Raw genomic sequence first — 18,672 nt, forward strand, 5'->3', positions numbered from 1 at the left:
AGGCCTTGCTGTGCAGGATGTGACAAGTGGCTTCATAGAGAGCAATCCAGGCCCAGAGGGCGGCCCAAGCCTCTTCCGGGACTCACACTACAAAAACCACGGTGGTGTGGGGGGGCTGGCTTCCCAGCCGCCTTTTCCTGCAGAGGAAGCCTGGCACAGACCTCGCAGGGCTTGCGCAGGAGTGTGATGTGGCTCTGGGCTCTTCCACCACTCCGCCCTCGGGAACCACAGCTGCCAAACCTCTCAAGACGGGGACACAGTGTTTCCGCTGCTCCTGCCAAACACAGCCACCCGACTGGCGCTTTGCTCGCTCCCTCCGAGCCATGTGGGAAGGGGCATCTTCACTCTGTCCCCGGGCCCCATCTCCCCAAGGTGGGCGGGGCATGACCGTTAGGGATGTCTGTTGGAGACATTCATTTATAATTGTACTTTTCAGTTTGATGTGGCTGCATCAGAATGCCTCGTCAAACCCCAGAAGTTAATACCTGGTGTAACGGGGAAAGCAGTTAGACGGGTCACCTCTGGAGCCAGACCGCCTGGCTGGAACCACAGCCCCACTACATAGGCAAGTTCTGTGGCCTGTCTGAGCCTCACGCCTCCCATCTGGGAAGGGGCGCAATGCTGGTGTCTACCCCATAGGGCTGTGGTGAGGTTAAGTGTGCCTAGCACAGTCTCTGGCACAGAATAGGTGCTTCCTAAGTGCTGCTTCCCTCTAGGCTGGTCAGGGTGCCTGACAACCAGTGGGTGATCATTAAGTGCTCTGAATTTGACTCAAGGAGCATTGATTGGACCCCTACGGTATGTAAATCATGGTGCTGGGCACAGAGAGGGAAGATAACAGATGAATAAGATCTAAGCCCTTTGTTGGAGGGGATCTTATTTCATGTCCCTGTTGAAGTCAGGAAGCATTTATTTTTCACATCTAGATGCAGCTGCTGAACACACCTGCCTGCAGGAGGACCGGTCCACTGCATGCCGACCCTGGAACAGGCCGCGTGCGAGCCAAGCTCAGACAGAGGTGTGGAAGCCTCTGGAAGAGAGTGTATGATTCATCCTGACGAGAAGGCCCAGAGAAACCCTACTCCTTCCTCCCTTCCTCCTTTGGATCCTGTGGGCCCACAGTCCAGGCCCGTGGACCTTGCAACTCAACCCTACGGCCTTTCCTTGCTCCTGCCCCCTTCCCACCCCTGGTCCCAAAGTCCCCCAACTTTACCCTTGACCTTTAGCTTAATCCCACTGCTTAGAAGCAGGGAGTCTGGAGAAGATGTTGGCGGGGACAAGGGGCTTCCTCTGTGTCATCGCAGGCCCCTCCCTCTCCCCTGGGCCTGTGGCTCTGGGGGCAGAATGGGACAGGGCCTGCATTTCCCCTCTGGTTTGGGCCACATTCCTTCTGGCCTGGGCGTGTGAGACACACCCCTGGGTGAGAGGTGTTTTGTTTGGGTAGGAAGTGTTTCCTGCCTGCCCTCGGGGCTTGCCACTCACAGGCCTGGGAAACTCACTCTCCTGGCAGGGATTCCGAGTTATGCCTCAGCCGGGCGAGGTTCCTGTGCGCTCCAGGGACCGGGCTGAGATGGGGCAATGAAAAGTCGAGGCAAAGTCCCCACAGCCCAGCTCCTGCAGAGGGAAACTGCCCCAAGAGCGCAGGTGCAGCACAAGGCCCTAGGCTCCCGCGACTCTCCTCACACGAAAGCTGCATGTGGTCTCTGTTGTAGCTATTGATTGATCAATCAATCGATTGATCGATCGATCGATTGATTTTTACAGCCCCTTCAAAATGTGGAATCATGCTGTGTAACAGGACGTCGTGGTGCATCTGTTCCCAAGCCTGCACCCTGTTACACCGCCCTGGTAGCTTGAGATGGGGCAGTATTTACACCCTCCAAATGGGAACAGGGCTTGGCTTATTGTCTGTTGATTGTCTGCACTTAAGACAGCGGGGCAGTAAATGTTGATAATGCAGATCCAACCTGAAATGTGTAACCATTGCATCAGAAACAGCACAGACAATGGAGGAAATGCTGTTCTAGTATTTGGAAACTGCAAAGAAATCACCCGTGACATTTTCACGAACAAGTCCAGTTACAACATGCACCTTCTGGTCACGGGGTCCTCATCCCACGGGGCAGAAGGACCCCCAAACACTCACTCGGTGTGGCTCTGTGGGGCTGACTCTGCCCCTCCCCAAAGACGGGTCCATGACCCAATCCCGGCCAATCAGAGTGAATTCTAAGGCACTTGCTAGAACTCTGGGGCAGTGGGTGCTCTGTGTCTGTGGGGGTTGCTAAGCTGCTGGAAGCCACCCCATGGAGAAAACTGCCCTGAGGGTGACGCTGACAGGGGACAGCAGGGCCAAGACTTGGAGGAGAGGGTTCCGGTGTCATTGTTGGAGCACCCACATCCAATGGGCTGGAACAAGATGCACCTATATTTTCAGTGAAACCATTACATTCTTTCACTCAAGCCAGTTTCCCACGGGCTTTCTGACTCTTAAGGAGCAAAGAGTGCAAAGAGGCAGACACTTCAAGTGGCCCATCCCAGAGCCTGAGCTCCCGTCCAAGAGGCACACATCGGGGCTCAGGCATCCAGAGACCGGTGTCCTAACCTTGATTCACACCCTCTCAAGGGCCTGACCTCAGCCCAGTGTCTTCTGCTCCTGGAGCCTCAGTCTCCCCATTTATTGTCTCTTCTCAAAGGCGTGCAGAGACAGTGAGAAAAGAGCATCCGGGCCGAGTTGCTGACAGCATTCTTCCTCCTGACAGGGGCACCTGCGTTCAGCACGGAGCACGCTCAGTGGTGGGTCCTGGAGTGCTCCCACCTGCAGTGGCTTTGTCCTCCACAACTTCCCGGTGTGCGGCAGGGGGAAGCTTACTGGCTACGAGGCAAGAGCATGGGGCATGGAGAACACCAGCCCTGGGTTTTATTTCCAGTTTTGCCCCTTTTCCCCTGTGTGATGTTGGGCAAGTATTTAGCTTCTCTGCACCTCAGTTTATTCATCCACCAAATGGGATTATGATGTCTAAATAACATCATGCACAGCATATAGTAGGCGCTCAATAAATGGCCAATATTATTAAACAAAGCTGTGTGGCTCTCTGCCAGATTAACATTGATTGTGAAGTCTGACAATATGAAATGGGGAGGCTCACCCACCACTGTAAAAGACCAAGGGGGCTTTAGATATACTTTTAGACATACTAGTAGGTGCTTTTCGAAAAAATCAAGATCCTAGAGAAGGTCAGGGGGATCGTAGACCAGTTGAAAGCGAGATACAGTTTTTTTTCTTCAAAAAATCAGCAGCCTAATTGAAATATGGTTACCTAGAATTCTAAGTATCCCATCTCCCGGTGTTACAAATCACAGCTTTCCTGTTCAAATCTGCAAGGAGCTTGACTTCATTTACTCGGTGTTTGCTGCCACCTCGTGGTCATTTTATTTATTGCAAGTTGTTTCTCCCTCAGCGCCTCATTCAGTGTCACGTGACAACCAACCAGCGCATCAAAAGGTTAAGACAACCAGACTTGCTGTCCTCGGATGCTAGAAAGCAGTTCTCAGCTCACGGCTACGGCAGTGTGAGGTATACAGAGGGGCCCTCGGGAAAGTAGTTTGCAGTGTGCTGGTGTACGCGATGTTCTGCCAGTTTTCCTAGGGCCTTGGTATGAATGTTTAGGGCGCCAGCTTTGCCCTTGCCTTTCCTACCTTTTCTATGACTAAAGGTCCTGTTTGGACTGTGTTTGTAACTTACGACCAAGTGCCTTTCCAGTCATTTGGTGAAGACGTTTTTGAGAATTTTTCACTGTACTCGGGGATAATTACTCCACATTAGGGTACCATAAAACGAAGGTGTCTTGTACTAAGACCGTGTTTTCCAAGTTTATCTGACATTAGAAATAAAGTGATGTCACAGGCCCAAGGTTGGACCCCCTCCCCCACCCGAGACTGTTCACAGCAAGGAGGTCTGGGGCACCTCGGAGGTGTGTGGTGTCAGAGCTGTTGCTATGGTGACTCGGTGCTCTGGCTGACCTTGAGGATGGTGAATATCCCTGAGATTCAGTTTCCAGGCTTGTGCTACCTACTGTCCATCTGGGCCCAGATATAATGGTTATTCAGAGGCCACTCTTGGGCAGAAACCAGGTTCTGCAACTGTTATTAATATGTATAATATTTAATAGCGATACTGACTATGTTTCAAGAAGCTTTGAGAGAATTCAATGAGCGCAGCCAGAACTGTGGTTATTCTGTATGCAGCACCCAGACACACCCTGGTAGAGCATGTCACTCCTCTGATTCAACCCCCCACTGGCTCATCATTTCTCTTGGAGTAGAAGCCAAAGTCCTGACATTGGTTCATAGACCCCTATCTCCCTCCCTCCCACCAGCCACATTTGCCTAGACCTGTTCCTCAGAACTGTGAAAAATGTTCTGCCTCAGGGCCTTTGCACCTTCCATTCCCTGTGCCTTAGATGCTGCCAGTGGCTCCCTTCCTCATCTCCTTCAAGTCTTCACTTGCCTCCTCCACCTTGCAAGCTCACCCCAGCCCCCTTCCCAGCTGCATTCTCTCCCTAACCCACTGTGTTGATATCTGACACTTTGTGTTCCCCCCTAGCAGAATGCACCCTCCATGAGGGCAGGAACCTTTCTAATGGAAATATTCTTGCTTCCTGCAGACAGTGCCTGGCAGGGGGTGTACATAAGAAACAAGGCAGGCAAGGCAAACTTGCAAATTAAAAATCGCTCTCTTTGGAAGTAGGGACATTATTTCAAGGAGACCACTTATAAGCCATTTTACAGTTACTGTAAAAATGTCTTATAATTATGGTAAAAATTGTTCAATCATTTTTACTTAGCTTAGGAAGCCATAAAATGATCTCACATCTTGGTTTTACAGGCACAGATGAGATCTGACCTATATTTCATTTCCTCTGCTTGTTACCTTAAGGGTTCCTTCAGTCAAGGACAAAATGAGAACAGTGAGGGGCAGGTAAAGAGTAATCACCCTGGACTTCAGAACAACCACGTCGGAGAATAAGTGCCGAGAAACGAATCATGATTCCTACGATGGCTTTAATAAAAACAAGCATTTAATCATTGGTGGTTCTGGGGCCATGTCAGATGTGGCCTCTGAAGGCCTGGGAGCAAGCCCTGTCTCTGCTGCTTACTGGGCGTGTCACTGGGGGCCAATCCCAGAGCCCAGAATAGCGCCCTGCACATAGATGCTCAGCCAAGAAGATGCTCGGAAGGCTTGGAGCAAACACCCCTTTTTGCCAAAATAGATCGCAATAGGTCCTCCCTAAATGTTGCTAGCTGGTGAAATAAGCCAAGGCGAGATAGGCAGTTTCAGGAAATACTTCCCGTGTCCAGCAATGTTACAGAAACACTGACCACCGAGACAGGGCCTCATACAGAAGCTGGCCCTGCCCCGCTACGCCGTGCCACTGTCAATCCAGTTCGGGCCAAATGTCGGGGGGGGTGCAGTTCTATTTGAGAAATTCAGGCTCTGCCTCCCAGCATAGTTGAAAATTTGGGGGCTGGAGCCTCCATTCTGAGAAGCCTCCAGCTGGTGAGTCTTGCAGGATCTTTTCCAACTAACGCTGACCGAGCGCCCCCTGGTGGACATAAGACGTAACGCGCCACGCCGCCGCCCTCAGGGCTTCCAGCCTGGTGAGAGTTAGGCTCCGCTGCAATGTCCCGTGATGCCTGGGGGTGGGCTGGGGAGCACCTGGCAGCTTTGTTCTGGTGAGTGGGAGAAGCCTGTGCTGATTCTAGAGTATTGTGGCAACAGGCCTTGCCAGAAATAAGAACAGTTCACACTTACTGAGTGCCTACTGTATACAAGACTGCTCTAAGCTCTTAACATGTGTTAGCTAATTTAATTCTTAGAACAACACTTCATGGTAGATTACTATTATCCCCACAAGAGTAACCACAGTGTGAAAGAGGTAATCTCCCCAACGTGAACTGGGGTGTTCTGGGGTATTGTCATCAAAAAAGGGACAATGAGCCCTGACTGCTGTGGCTGGATTGGTTGGGCATCGTCCCCAAGGTGAAAGGTCGTTGGTTCATTCCTGGTCAGGGCACATGCCTGGGGTTCGGGTCCAGTCCCTGGTCAGGTGTGTGGGAGAGGCAGCTGATCGATGTTTCTCTCTCGCATCCATGTCTCTCTCTCAAAACAAATAAATAAAACCTTAGAAAAGGTCGGGGGGGGGGCAGAGAATGAACGGTGGGAATCCTCACAGCCACCCCGTCTGTTACCAGACTTGTTTGCTGATCATTTTCTCCTGGGTTTTCAGAGAAGGGTCAAGTCCTCAGATTTCCAAGAGTGGGGATAACTGAGAGTCTGTTTCTGTTTTCCGCTTTCACTCTTGGGGACACTCTTCTTTTGTCACTTGTCATTTGAAGTTTGTTTTTTTCCCCCTTCTGAATCTCCAGCTGCAAATGCATTTAATAATCAACCACAACTGAGCCCCCGACAGATGGGCCTCAAAACAGATGGCTCCATTGAAAGGCTGCCACTGAAAACAGAGGGTAATTTGAGCCAATCAAGAAGATGGGGTCTCTTAGAGGCAAAGTTTCTACAGAGACTGAAGCCCTAACCCCGTCCCGCCAGCCCTCCCCCCCACCCCCGCCATTCCCTTCCATACACTTTTCACCCACACATAAGCCTTCCAACTTTTTGTTATTATTGTTAAACATCTGGAACGTGGAAAAGGAAGAGAGAGAAACCCTGGGGCCTTGTCAATCAAATTCACTTTTCTTTTGGCAAATTCAGCATCAGTGACAAATTGCACCATCTGACATAAACAGAGGGGATAGATGTCGGCAAAGCTGTTTTTAAACAGCAGCAATGGCGAGATGTATAGGATGGGGTTTTTTTTTCACTCAATAGTCAGTATGTTTCATAACAAATAAAGCAACCAGATGTTTATACAAGCCCACCACCTTCGTAACGTCATCTGATAGTTAACTGCTGCTGATCAGTGAGAATGTGGGGTTCCTTCCAGTCCCAAGCCGGAAAGCTGGCAGTCAAGTCCATTTAAGGACTTCACTGGGTAGCTCTTAGTATGGTTCAGGAAGCCTCCTGAGTTCACCTCTGAGGCTTTTTGGCCTAAGACCACTGGTCTTGACATCAGAAAACTTGTGTGCAGGCCCTGGTCTGCCCCACTTTCCTGTGTCACCTTAAGTCACTTAATCCTCCCCAGGTGCAGTCTCCCCACAGGCTACGTGACGATAATCAGCCCTGCGCTTCCTACCCCTGGTTACGGCGCGGTTCAAGTGTGATGGTATTAGATGCGAATCCTTTTTTTTTTAATTTGAAGATTATTGATCTTTTTATTGAGGAATAATTTAATCTGGTGAAGGGCACAGGTCATAAATGTACCTCTCAATAAACGTTTACATACGCATTCCCACACAAGATCAAGGTATAGGCTCTTGCTGGCACCCTGAAAAATTCCGTGTCTTCCTCCCCGTCCATACTTTCAAGGTATAAATTGTTCTCTCCTCTGTCAACCCTGGATTAGCTTTGCCTGTTCTTGAATTTGATATGAATAGAATGACGTGGTATGTACTCTTTTATGTCTCTCCGTGGTCATAGTGGCTTTTGAGGTCCATTTATGTTGCAACAGGGATCAGCAGTTCGTTTCCTGTAATTGCTGAATAGAAACCCATTGCACAGCTGGACCAGAGTTGACTCCTTCTCCTGCTGATGGACACCTGAGTTGTTTCTGGGTTTGGGTTATTCTGAATACAGCCACTATGAACATTTTTGTGCAAGGGATTTGAGGAAATGCTTTTATTTCTCTCGGGTAAATACCTAGGAGTAGAATGGCAGGGTCCTAGGGTAGGTGTGTGTTTAACTTTTAAGAAATTGCTAGTTTTCCAAAGTGGTTGTATAAATTCATATTCCCCTTAGCAGTGTGTGGGAACTCCGTACTGCCTCTACACCCTGGCATGCTTGTCACCATTAAATTGTAGTGCCCTCTACAGTGTAGGGGGTATTATTATCACTATTACAAGGACAGAGGTAGTGTAGGGATTACTATGGGGTCTGGCATCACGTCTGAATCATTGTTCCATACTGGGCTTACCATATGGTTTTAAGGAAGCCACTTACCCCCTCTAGCCTCATTCCTTGCATCTGTAAAATGGGGCTGTGAATAGCACCGCTTTCAAAGGGTTGTTGCGAGGGTTAAGTGAGAAAAACCTTGTAGTGTTTAAATGGGGTACAGCATACGGGGGTGCTCAGTTAATGATCTCTGGGGTCTTCTTGCATTTTATGTACTTATTCAACCTATTCCTGAACAGATCCCAGTTGGAGACCTTTAAATGTCACGTGTCTGTCAGGAGCTGTGACAGTGACCCTAAGATTACGACCCGTGTTATAGGGTCACAGCTATCTACTGTCTTCCAGCAGAGCCATCTTTGCTCCCCCAAGACGGTGTCCACACTGAGGACAGCAGATCCGAGGGGTGGGAAGAAGACCTGAGTCCCTGGGGATTGTGAGCTGCTGAATCGACCCACCCGACATCCCACTGCCACACTTCCCATTAGGTTAGATGATAACTTTCCTTCTTGGTCAGGCTAATTTAGGTGATTCGGAGCTCAAACAACCTGACTGCTACCCCAAATGATCCCAGCATTCCTCCACCGATTTGCTGAGCCTGGATTCACTCTCAGCATCCTTAGCCCAGGACTGCTGGGAAAGCCGACCAATTCACTAATGGGCAGCTTGCATTCTAGATAAAGCCTATTTGCCATCCCTGACCACGCCAAGTCACCTTTTGTGTGGCTGAAATCAAACCCATCTGGAGTGCAAAGTAAGAAGCTTCCCTTTTGAGCTTCTAATGATTTTGAAAGACTACTGCTGCTCCCTCAGCCACAGTTCACACAGGGCTTTACGTAATTTGCTGCCACCCACGAAGAACCCATCTCTGGCAGCTGCAGCTCAAGAGAGGGGCAGTCACGGAACTGGATTCTGTCTGTCACTCAAGAACTATAACTCGCTTTCCTTCCAGGGACCACGTGCTGGGGACTGTAGGGAAGACTAAAGAAGTACAACAAGTTCCAGAGGGCAAACAGTTGAGGGAGAGAAGCGATATGAGTTCTGGGGACCAAAAATAGTTAATATACCACAGTGTGGGAATACTTTACATTTTTATGTTGGTATAATAAATAATATATGGTGTAGTAACATGCACAAATCTTAAATGTGCAGTTCAAGGAATTTTAAAAAAGTGAATACGTCCATGCGCCCAGCCTCCAGATTAAGAAAGAGAACATTAACAGACCTCAGAAGATTCTCTCATTTCCCTTCCTTGTCAACAGCCCTGCCTGCCTTCAAAATAACCGCTGTTCTGACACTGTTGAAATTCCAGTTATATTGTTCTGCTTTTTCCTCTTCTTGAGCATTTTTTAATTGTATAAAGTACTATTTTACACATATAATAGAATTTATTTGTAATATATGTAATAACAAATAATAATGTAATCAATGCCTGTCCAAGACCTTACATCTTCCCACGTGGTCCTTCCCATGCCCCTTTCAACCCCCTAGAGACAATTACAATCTTAAATTCCCTATTTATCATTCCAATATTTTCTAGTTATGCATCTATGCATGAACAATACATTGTTTGGTTTTACTTGCTTTTTAACTTAATCAGAAAATATGAGTTCATACTATACTATATAGTCTTCTGGTACTTGCTTTTTCCGCTTAACATTGTTTCTAAGATTCATCCGTGTTATTTTTGTGGCTATTAGCTCACATATTTTTCACTGCTGTGTAATATTTCATTGTGATAATACCAGCAATTTATCCAGTTTGTGTTCATGGACATTTTATTTATTTTTTATTTTGTCTTGCTGTTGTGAACTGTGCTGCTATTAAGATCCTTGCTCATATCTCCTGGTGCACATGTGTAAGTTTCTTTTGGGCCCTGACCAGCGTGGGTCAGTTGGTTGGTCATCATTCCGCAAAGCGCAGGGTCTCGGGTTTGATTCCCAGTCAGGGCACATGCCTAGGTTGCAGGTTTGGTACCCAGTCAGGGCGCGTAGGAGAGGCAACCAATCCATGTTTCTCTCACATTGATGCTTCTTTCCCTCTCTTTCTCTCTCCCTTTCCCTCTTTCTAAAAATAAATGAAATCTTTTTTTTTTTTTAAAGAGTTTCTTTTGGGTATTAATCTAGGAGTGGAATTGCTGGGTTTTATGATATGGAAATATTCAGCTTTAAAAAGCAAATGTCGTGATTTTTCGTTTGGCAATGGTTTGTGAGTATTTGTCCTTAAAATCTTCTTTACTGCCCTGGCTGGCATAGGTCAGTGGATTGAGTGCAGGCCTGAAAAGGGTTGCTGGTTCAATTCCCAGTCAGGGTAAATGCCTGGGTTGCGGACCCCAGTAGGGGGCGCTTGAGAGGCAACTACACATTGATGTTTCTCTCCCTCTCTCCTTCCCCCTCTCTAAAAATAAATAAATAAATAATCTAAAGGAAAAAAGGAACATAAAGTTATAAAACACTACTCAGATGTAAGATGCTATTATATATAAAAGTTCAAGCTCAGATATTGTCTGACCACAGCAGGATCTAAATAAACATTTAATAGCTTTAGGACAAAGGCCATCCTCATGCATATTGTCCATCAGTACCAATCACTTATAAAGAACCCACAATATGCTGATGTGAAGTGTTCAGATAAACAAAGCTAAGCACTAAATAAAGTAGTGAGGGCTTATTTTAATCAATAATATACTATTGCAAGAGGGGGGGGAGTCCAGTATGAACTGAACTGATTTGTACAGAAGTGACTGGATGTTTCAGTGGGGGAGGGGAGAATGAGAGAATTGGGATGGGGGGTGAACAGTGGTGGGAAAAATTACAAAAAGTGAGAGCACGATGTTGGTCCAGAACAAAGAAACCCAGCCAGGCATGAGTCTTACCCCACCTGTCCTTGCTCACCCGCTGCCAGTCATTTGCCTCTTCCTTCTATTCCTTAAACACTAAACTTGTTTCCCCGTGGAGCCTTCACTCTGTTGCCTCTGCTTGGAATGTTCTAAAGCCAAGATTTTTGCAAGGCTGACCTTTATCATTCGTGTTTCAGCTCAGACGTCACCTCCTCAGAGGCCTTCACTGACCATACCGGCATTCTCCCTTCCATCACCCTGCTTTTTTCGTCCTAGTCCTCCGTACAAACTAGCAGCTATTGATCATATTTTGCTTCCCCCACTAACCTGCGAACTTTATTAGGGCAGGGATATTTTCTGTCGTAGTTGTCACTGTACCCCCAACACCTAGATTAGTGCCTGCCACAAGGGTGGCGTTCAATAAAAGGTAAGAAATCCACGGAGATAATTGCGGAATCGCTTTCTCTGAGCAGTGCAGTCTCTAACCACGTGGAGGGGCAAGAGTGGTGGCCGCGGGCGTGCGGGGAGTGACAGCTCAGCCGCAGGCCCCGCCCCGAGCCCCGCCCTTGTCCATGTCTTCCTCCCCGGGTGTCCATAAAGTTCATTTGGCGGCGCGCCGCGCGGGGACTCCTGGGAGCGGCCGGCCTGGGCCAATCAGGAAGCGCCGGAGAGCGGCGCGAGAAGCAGCGGCCGAGTTCTCTCCTCCGGACCTGGGTGGTGTAGACGGCTGTATTGCTCGGTAAGGCTGTCTCTGGCAGCGTCCTGGGGCCCCGGCGCTCGTCCTTGAACCCTGGGGTTCCGAGGCTGGGCGGAGCTGGGTCCCCACGCCGGCAGGCATGCTGCTCACGCTTCCCGATCGCCTCGTTGCAGACGGGATCGCCTGGCTGACGCCGGCAACGCAGCTCCGGGTCTAACCGCCGGGTAGAGCGTCGGGCTGCGTGCGGGGAGTGCCTCCTATCTGCCCTCTTTCTGAAGACCGAGTTTTGTCATTCCGACTCCCCCTGGTTGCGCGACGCGCCACGCCCCCGCCCCACCCCTGTGAGCCCACTGACCAGGTCCGCGCCGCCTCCCCGCCACCGCACTCCACCACGCCCTGCCTGCGCGCTTGCCCCTCGGGAATGCACCCTGTCGAGAGGCGACAGTGACGACCCCTGAGCCTCTCCCGACCTGTCGTCTCCTCTACCTTATCCCTCGGAATGCTCCTCCCCATCCAGGGAGGTGCTAGTGATGAGAACTGGGAGGTGGCTCGAACTTTCTCTGGGCTCACAGCACCCCATCTTCTGCAAAGGCAATACCTAAGGTTATGGGGTCTCTTTTTCAGTTACGAGGCCGACCGCAAGGATGGCTCTTTGGTCAAAGTTTGGAGGGCCCGTTGGCCGAGGCACTGGTCTGGGTTTGCCCCTCTGCAGGTGTGAGGAGGAGGTGTGTGTTTGCCAAACCGAAAAGGCTTTCAGCAAGCGAGGATCGCCGTTTGTATTCCTCCTGGGAGGCGGGAGAGGATGTCCTTGGGTACCATACCTTTTCTTCATTCATGGTGATCTCGTCGAGGCTCAGTTTTAAAATACCCATATATTAGGCTGACATCTCATGTTTATATCTCCAGCCTGGGCCCCTCGACCTGCATCCAGCTGCCTCCTTAATTATCTCCGCTGAGGTGGTTGATAGGGAACTCAGACTGAACATGTGTTATCAATTATATCACAAGAAAGCTGGGAAAAGGGAGAAAAGTAACCGAAGACACTGTAAAAATACAAGTATCGCCCTGGCTGGGTGGCTCGGTTGGGTGGACTGTCGCCCCCACGCCCCACTACACCAAAGCATTGCAGGTTCCGTTCCCAGTCAGGGCACATACTTAGGCTGCAATTCGATCCCTGGTGGGAGCCATGGGGGAGACAGCTAATAGATCAATGTTTCTGTCTCACATCGATGTTTCTCTCTCCTTTCATCTCTCTCTAAAATCAATAAACATATCCTCGGGTGAGGACCAAAAAAATGAAAGTATCCCTTGCTATCTAAATCTGTTAGGTAATGAGAGTTTGGATAGGAAATTGGGAGAGTGAGGGGTATCATGCTAGCTGTATAGTATTTGGATTCCCGAGTTTTTGGTAGCAATAGTCTGGATAGCAAAAGTGTGTCTGCATCTGTTTGGTTTCTGAGGCTGGAGAGTGGAGCACGTGTGTAAATAAACAAGCCCAGCTCACACACAGATGCGAAGGAGACGGGTTAGTTAGGACTTGAGAGAGAGAATCTGGGGGTCAGAGGTGGAAGAGCGAGGGAGGGTAGCAAACTCCGGGTTGCAGTGTGAGTGGGTTGCAGGAACAGGCTGGGGTGTGGATTTGACAGCCCTTGTCTTCAAGCATTCAGGGGCAGGGGTGAAACACACTTCAGAGCAGGGAGTTTAGAGCGATTTAAAAATTGACAGGTTACTGAGAATTAGAAAGGGTTATGTACGCTCGTGGAAGAGAAATCAGACTGCCAGGGTATAAAATGAGAAGTAGAAATGTCCCAACTCTTAGCTTTACTGTTGGGAGGTAGTGCTAATAAGCTAAGTTTCTTGATATGCTAATGTTGTGTTTCGTGCTATTTCTTCTAAAAACTATCTGAACAAACTATCAGTGTATAGTTCAGTCAATTTTTAAATATTTATTCCCTCACGTGACCACCACCCATACTGCGATGTAGAACATTTCTAATACCCCGGTGTGTCGGCTGGGCTGCCGTAACAAAATACACAACAGAAGTTGGGCTCAAACAGTGAAGTTGGGTTCCCGCAGTTCTGGAGGCTGGAAGTCCGAGATCAGGGCGCCAGCGTGGTCGGGCCTGGTGAAGGCTTTCTTCCTGGCTTGGAGACGGTCAGCATCTCACTCACTGTGTGCTCATACCCGTTCCTGGGTGCAGGGGTGGGGGAGCGAGGAAGCAAGCTCTCTGGTGTTTCTTTTTAAAAAAAGATTTTACTTATTACTTTTAGAGAGGGGGGGAGGGAGCTAGAAGGAGAGGGAGAGAAATATCAATGCAAGGCTGCCCCTTGTGCTCCCCCTACTGGGGACCTGGCCTGCAACCCCAGGCATGTACCCTGACTGGGAATGGAACCTGTAACTCTTTGGTTCGCAGGCCCGCACTCAGTCCACTGAGCTACACCAGCCAGGGCTCAACATAAGAAATTTTGCAGGACACATTTCAGTCCATAACACCCAGAAAGTTCTATTGTACTCTCCCAATCAATCCCATCCCCTCCCGGAAATAACCAGTGTTCTGATGTCTAGAACCACAGATTAGTATTTTTCTGTTCTTAAAATCCATACAAATGGAATCATGCAGTATGGCCTTTTTTTGGTGTCTGGCTGCTTTAGCTCACCATTATGCCTGAAATTTATTCCTGTTCTTCCATGTAGCTATAGTTTGAGCTTTTCTATTGCTGTATGGTATGCCAGGGTATGAATGTAACCATAACAATCCCAAATGGGGTAATACTGTATATACAGCAGTTTTAAGGGGTTTTTTTGCGGGCGGGGGAGGAGGGTCTCAGACTTTTGTTAGGCTGTAGTAAAAGCTACAGTGCTTTTCTTATATTAAAAAACATTGCATGTCTTTCCAGGTGTCACGGTCCTCAGGACAAGAAGCCTTCCTTGGTTTACAGTAGGGGGTTCTCAGTCTCAGCACTGTTGTGATTTGGGGCTGGATAATTCTTTGTCGTGGAGGCTGTGCTGTGCATTGTGGGATGTTCAGCAGCGCCTATGACCTCTGCTCACTAGATGTCAGGAGTACAAAGCCCTTCTCCCTCAGTTGTGACTACCAAAAATGTCTCTCCATATTGGCAATGACCCCTGGGAGGCAAACTTGCCCCCAGTGGAGAACCATTGGTTTAGAGAGAAAAGCTAGAGGCAAAGACCTCTTGGAGGCAGACTTGGTGACCTGTCATGTGCCAGTTGGAACATGGGGTGGGTGTCACTCCTAAGGTTCTCTATACAGATAGTTTCCATCACCACTAAAATGGAGCTGCTCCTTCTGAGGACACATTTGAGTGAGTTTAAAGACCGAATTAAAGTACCCCATGTTTGTAGATTCTTCATGGTGGGCAGTCCCTTAGAAATCATCCGAGCCAGCCTCCTCATCTTCCCTGGTGATGAAACTGGGGTCCAGAGACTGGGAAGGGCCAGCCCCAAAGTCAGAGGGCTGATGCGGGGCAAAGCCAGGTTAGGGTCCATTGTTCTTCCACCCCAGGCCTGGCTTCTGCTGGACAAGACAGCTGGGAGTTTATCAGGAAATAACCTACATGGACGCTTTCTGTTTCCGTGTGATGCCAGCTTGCTTCTCCTTGCTCAGTGAAGATGAAATAATACAAGTGGTGTTTTATGCATCAGGAAAGCTGATACTTCCACATTCCTGCCTGCAGACACGGAATCATCCAGGCCAGTACTAGAGCTGAATCACCCAGTCTTTAATAATCTCTTCTGTCTAGGGTAATTTATTTCAGTTCTTTCTTTTCTCCAGAAGTCTGCCTTCTGAATAATGATTAGGTCTACTTTTGTCTTAGTCTTACAAGACTATAAGGAATTATCCAGCAACAATTTTAAAAAAATCATTATTCTCTTCCTAGAAGCCTGTGAAACAATAGTGTCTGTTAAGATATAACTTTCTTTTTGGTGGTTGTAATTGACAGCTGACAGATACAGTAAAGGGTGGAATGAATCTGTCATCTAACCAGTTTATATATATTCAAAAGAAAAGCAGAGAGCAAAACCAGTCTTTGATATGTCGAGTGAGGCTCTACCCGTTAATCTTTGGTGTTGAATACTGAACACTGCTCCTGTGTCTTCATCCTGTTAGGGTTTAATTAATAAGGTTTGAGGCAGCCACGGCTGGGTAACTGTTGGGGTGTCATCTTGGTAACACCAGGGTGGTGGGTTCTGTCCCTGGTCAGGGCACATACAAGAAGCAACCAGTAAATGCGTAAATAAGTCGAACAATACATCAACATTCCTCTCTGTCTCCCCCTGTCCCCTCCCTTCCTCTCTCCCTCTGTAAAATGAATTTTAAAAAAAGAAGAAGTCAAGTTTGAGGGCAAGATTTCCACTTGAAATTAAATGCTAAATTTCTTTTGAATCACACCTTCACTGTGGAAATTTGGATTTGCAATAATAACCATATATGATATAATCAAATGATAGAATGTTGCCAAATTGGCAGCTTTGGAAAAAAGCTAATGTAGCCTTGTACAGTGATATAAATCAGTGGAGTTTATCAAATACTTTCTTGTGTACCATCAGCCTCTTGAGTAGGTAGGGACTATCATCTCCTTTTCATAGATGAGGCTGAGAGGAGAGATTTGGATTTCATCCCAGGGGTAAAGGGTCCCGCTTTCAGCTAGTAAGGGAGCCCTCTGGACTCAAACCAGGCTTGTGGGTTCAAAAGTCAGTCTTCTCCTATTTACCCATTCTGCTTAAAATATTCTTTTTGGATTTGTTTTGTTGTCATATTAAAACTTTAAAAAAATAACTGAAAAAAGGAATAACATGGTTAGTTGTGCATTTTGAAGAAAAAAGGCATAAATAACAGCATGAGTTAATTTCCTCCGATGTATATGACATTCCCCTTTCAGACAACATCCAAAAAAATCGTCGCACTGCTAACTGTGCATTTGGTTTAGATGATATTTGGATATGTGATAAAGTTAGTGTTCACGGTGAGTGGTAACAAGTATTGTCTGAATATATTGGAATTCTGCAGGGAGAGTAGTTGGTGTCATTTTTTCATGCAGATGGGTGAATCTCGAGATTCCTTTAACAGATGGCCTCGCCTCTATTTTTTCATCTCTTTCTCGGTCCTTTGTATTTCTTGGACAACTGGGGTGTTTAGATTGTGGGTGACAAGGAAGAGGAAAAATTCACGTGGTTTAGTATGTTGCGTTGTACTTGAGAAGGACCGTGAGGTCCATCTAGCATTCTGTGTTAGGTCAAAAGAACATGTACTGGGCAGATTTCATCATTTATAAAACATATTTCTTCTCCCAAACATACTCTTCAAATGAACAGCGTCAAGAGAGGAGGGGAACGAGCGACGGCAGTTCTCTTGTGTCGCTGGGTCCCTCTTTCTGTGGCCCCCGCAGAGGCCTAGTGATGGGAGCTTTGCCGGGACCCACAGCGAGCACGGAGCGGGATTACTTGCCAGGTCTGGCTCAGATACTCTTGGCAAACTACAACCCAGGGGCTAGAGAGGCTAAGAAGAGTTTTTACATCTTTAGAAATCATTGAAAAAATTCCAACGAGACTATTTCACGACATGAGAATATGACATCAAATTCACATTTGAGTGGCCATGATTAAAGTTTTGCTGGCGGGCAGCCACCCGCCTTCGTTTGCATGTTGCCCACTTTCAGGGAGACTTGAGGGGTAGCAAGGGACTGGCCCACGAAGCCCAACATGCTCACTGTCGCCCCTCTGCAGAGAAGGTTTGCTGACGCTTGACCTAGGTGACCGGCCTCAAAGACTAGAAGCTGGGAAAGAGTTTGGTAGACGGTCTAGGACAGATGGCTGGGAGGCTGTTTCATACTGTGCTCTGTTTTCTGCCAGCTCTGAGGCCCTAAGGCGCTAATTTTGGGGACTATATCCTAGAAGTAACATAGGCTTAAGTAAGGAAGAGAGGTAACAGCCATTTCTGGGATGACCCAGTGGTCTTCACAGCACCCAGTAGTTCCGCAGCTTGGGAACCCACAAAGCTCTAGGCGAGTGAAGATGCGGTCTACTTGCAGCTGAGGCTTTGAAAGAAACGAGCCTGGCCAGGTGGCTCGGCTGGTTAGTGTCAATCATCCCGCATGCCACCATCGCAGGTTCCATCAGGGTACGCACAGGAATCAACCAGTGAATACATGAGTAAGCGGGACAACAACTCGATGTTTCTCTCCCCCCTCCTCTCTAAAATCAATAGATAAGAAGTTTAAAGAGGAGAACAAAATAAGCTACCAATTCGATGAGCACGACTACGCTGAGAGACTGAGAGATCACCTGCAAAATCCCGGAGGGGCCGTTTTGTGGGAATACTGATGTAAAATGCTCTAGAGGTGCCCGGCTTGTTGACTGGAAGCCGAGTGTCTTCCTGTAAGGGAGCAGTACCCTCCTGCACTCTCATACCCCTTTGCTGCCACCCTGCCTCGCTTCTGACACCAAAGGTGTGGGTTTGCCACGCAGCAAGCCTCGCCCAGATTCCCTGGACACCAGCTGGGTACTCTGCAATTTAACTCAGGGCTGACTAACGGGACTAACTGTCTAACGGGAGATAGCATCAGGTCCCGAGGGTTAAGGGTTCTGTCCCACAAGACTGCTCCCCGACGCCTTCAGAAGCCAGTCGCAAGGTCACACTGTTACCTGTGCTTCGGACCGACCGACTGGCTTTAGATCAGAGGTCCGATTAGCCTGCTAGAGCAGGACACAGAACTCAGAGACATTTACCTGTGTTTACCAGTTTACTAAGGGATGTAGACAAACAGCCAGATAAAGAGGCACATAATGTGGGGCCTGGAAGGGGCCTGAGTGCTGGAGCTTCTGTCCCCATGGAACTGGCGTGCGTCACCCTTCCGGCATGGGAAGCATGCACCGCCCAGAAGCTCATCAAATCTCATTGGTGAAGAGTTTTTGTAGAGCTTAATATGCAGCCCTCTTGCCCTTCCCTGAGCCTGGTGGGTGGGGCAGAGATTTCCAGACCTCCAATCACTTGGTCCTCTTTCTGGTGACCAGCTCCATCCTCATCACCCTCCCCTTTGAGTCTAGCTCAATGGATT

The 18,672-nt window shown here is 48.2% G+C and overlaps 1 protein-coding gene across 1 annotated transcript in view; it reads left to right on the forward strand.

The window, feature by feature from the left end:
- Positions 1-11,518: 11,518 nt before the first annotated feature.
- The window catches only part of NUP93 (nucleoporin 93), an 85,441-nt gene continuing 78,287 nt past the window's right edge, over positions 11,519-18,672 (forward strand). Inside the window, exon 1 of the mRNA XM_024551421.3 lies at positions 11,519-11,637. The gene's annotated coding sequence lies outside the window, so the exon portion shown is untranslated. The remainder of the gene's footprint in view (positions 11,638-18,672) is intronic.

This window comes from Desmodus rotundus, chromosome 12 (genome assembly GCF_022682495.2).
Source record: "Desmodus rotundus isolate HL8 chromosome 12, HLdesRot8A.1, whole genome shotgun sequence".
Lineage (NCBI taxonomy): Eukaryota > Metazoa > Chordata > Mammalia > Chiroptera > Phyllostomidae > Desmodus > Desmodus rotundus.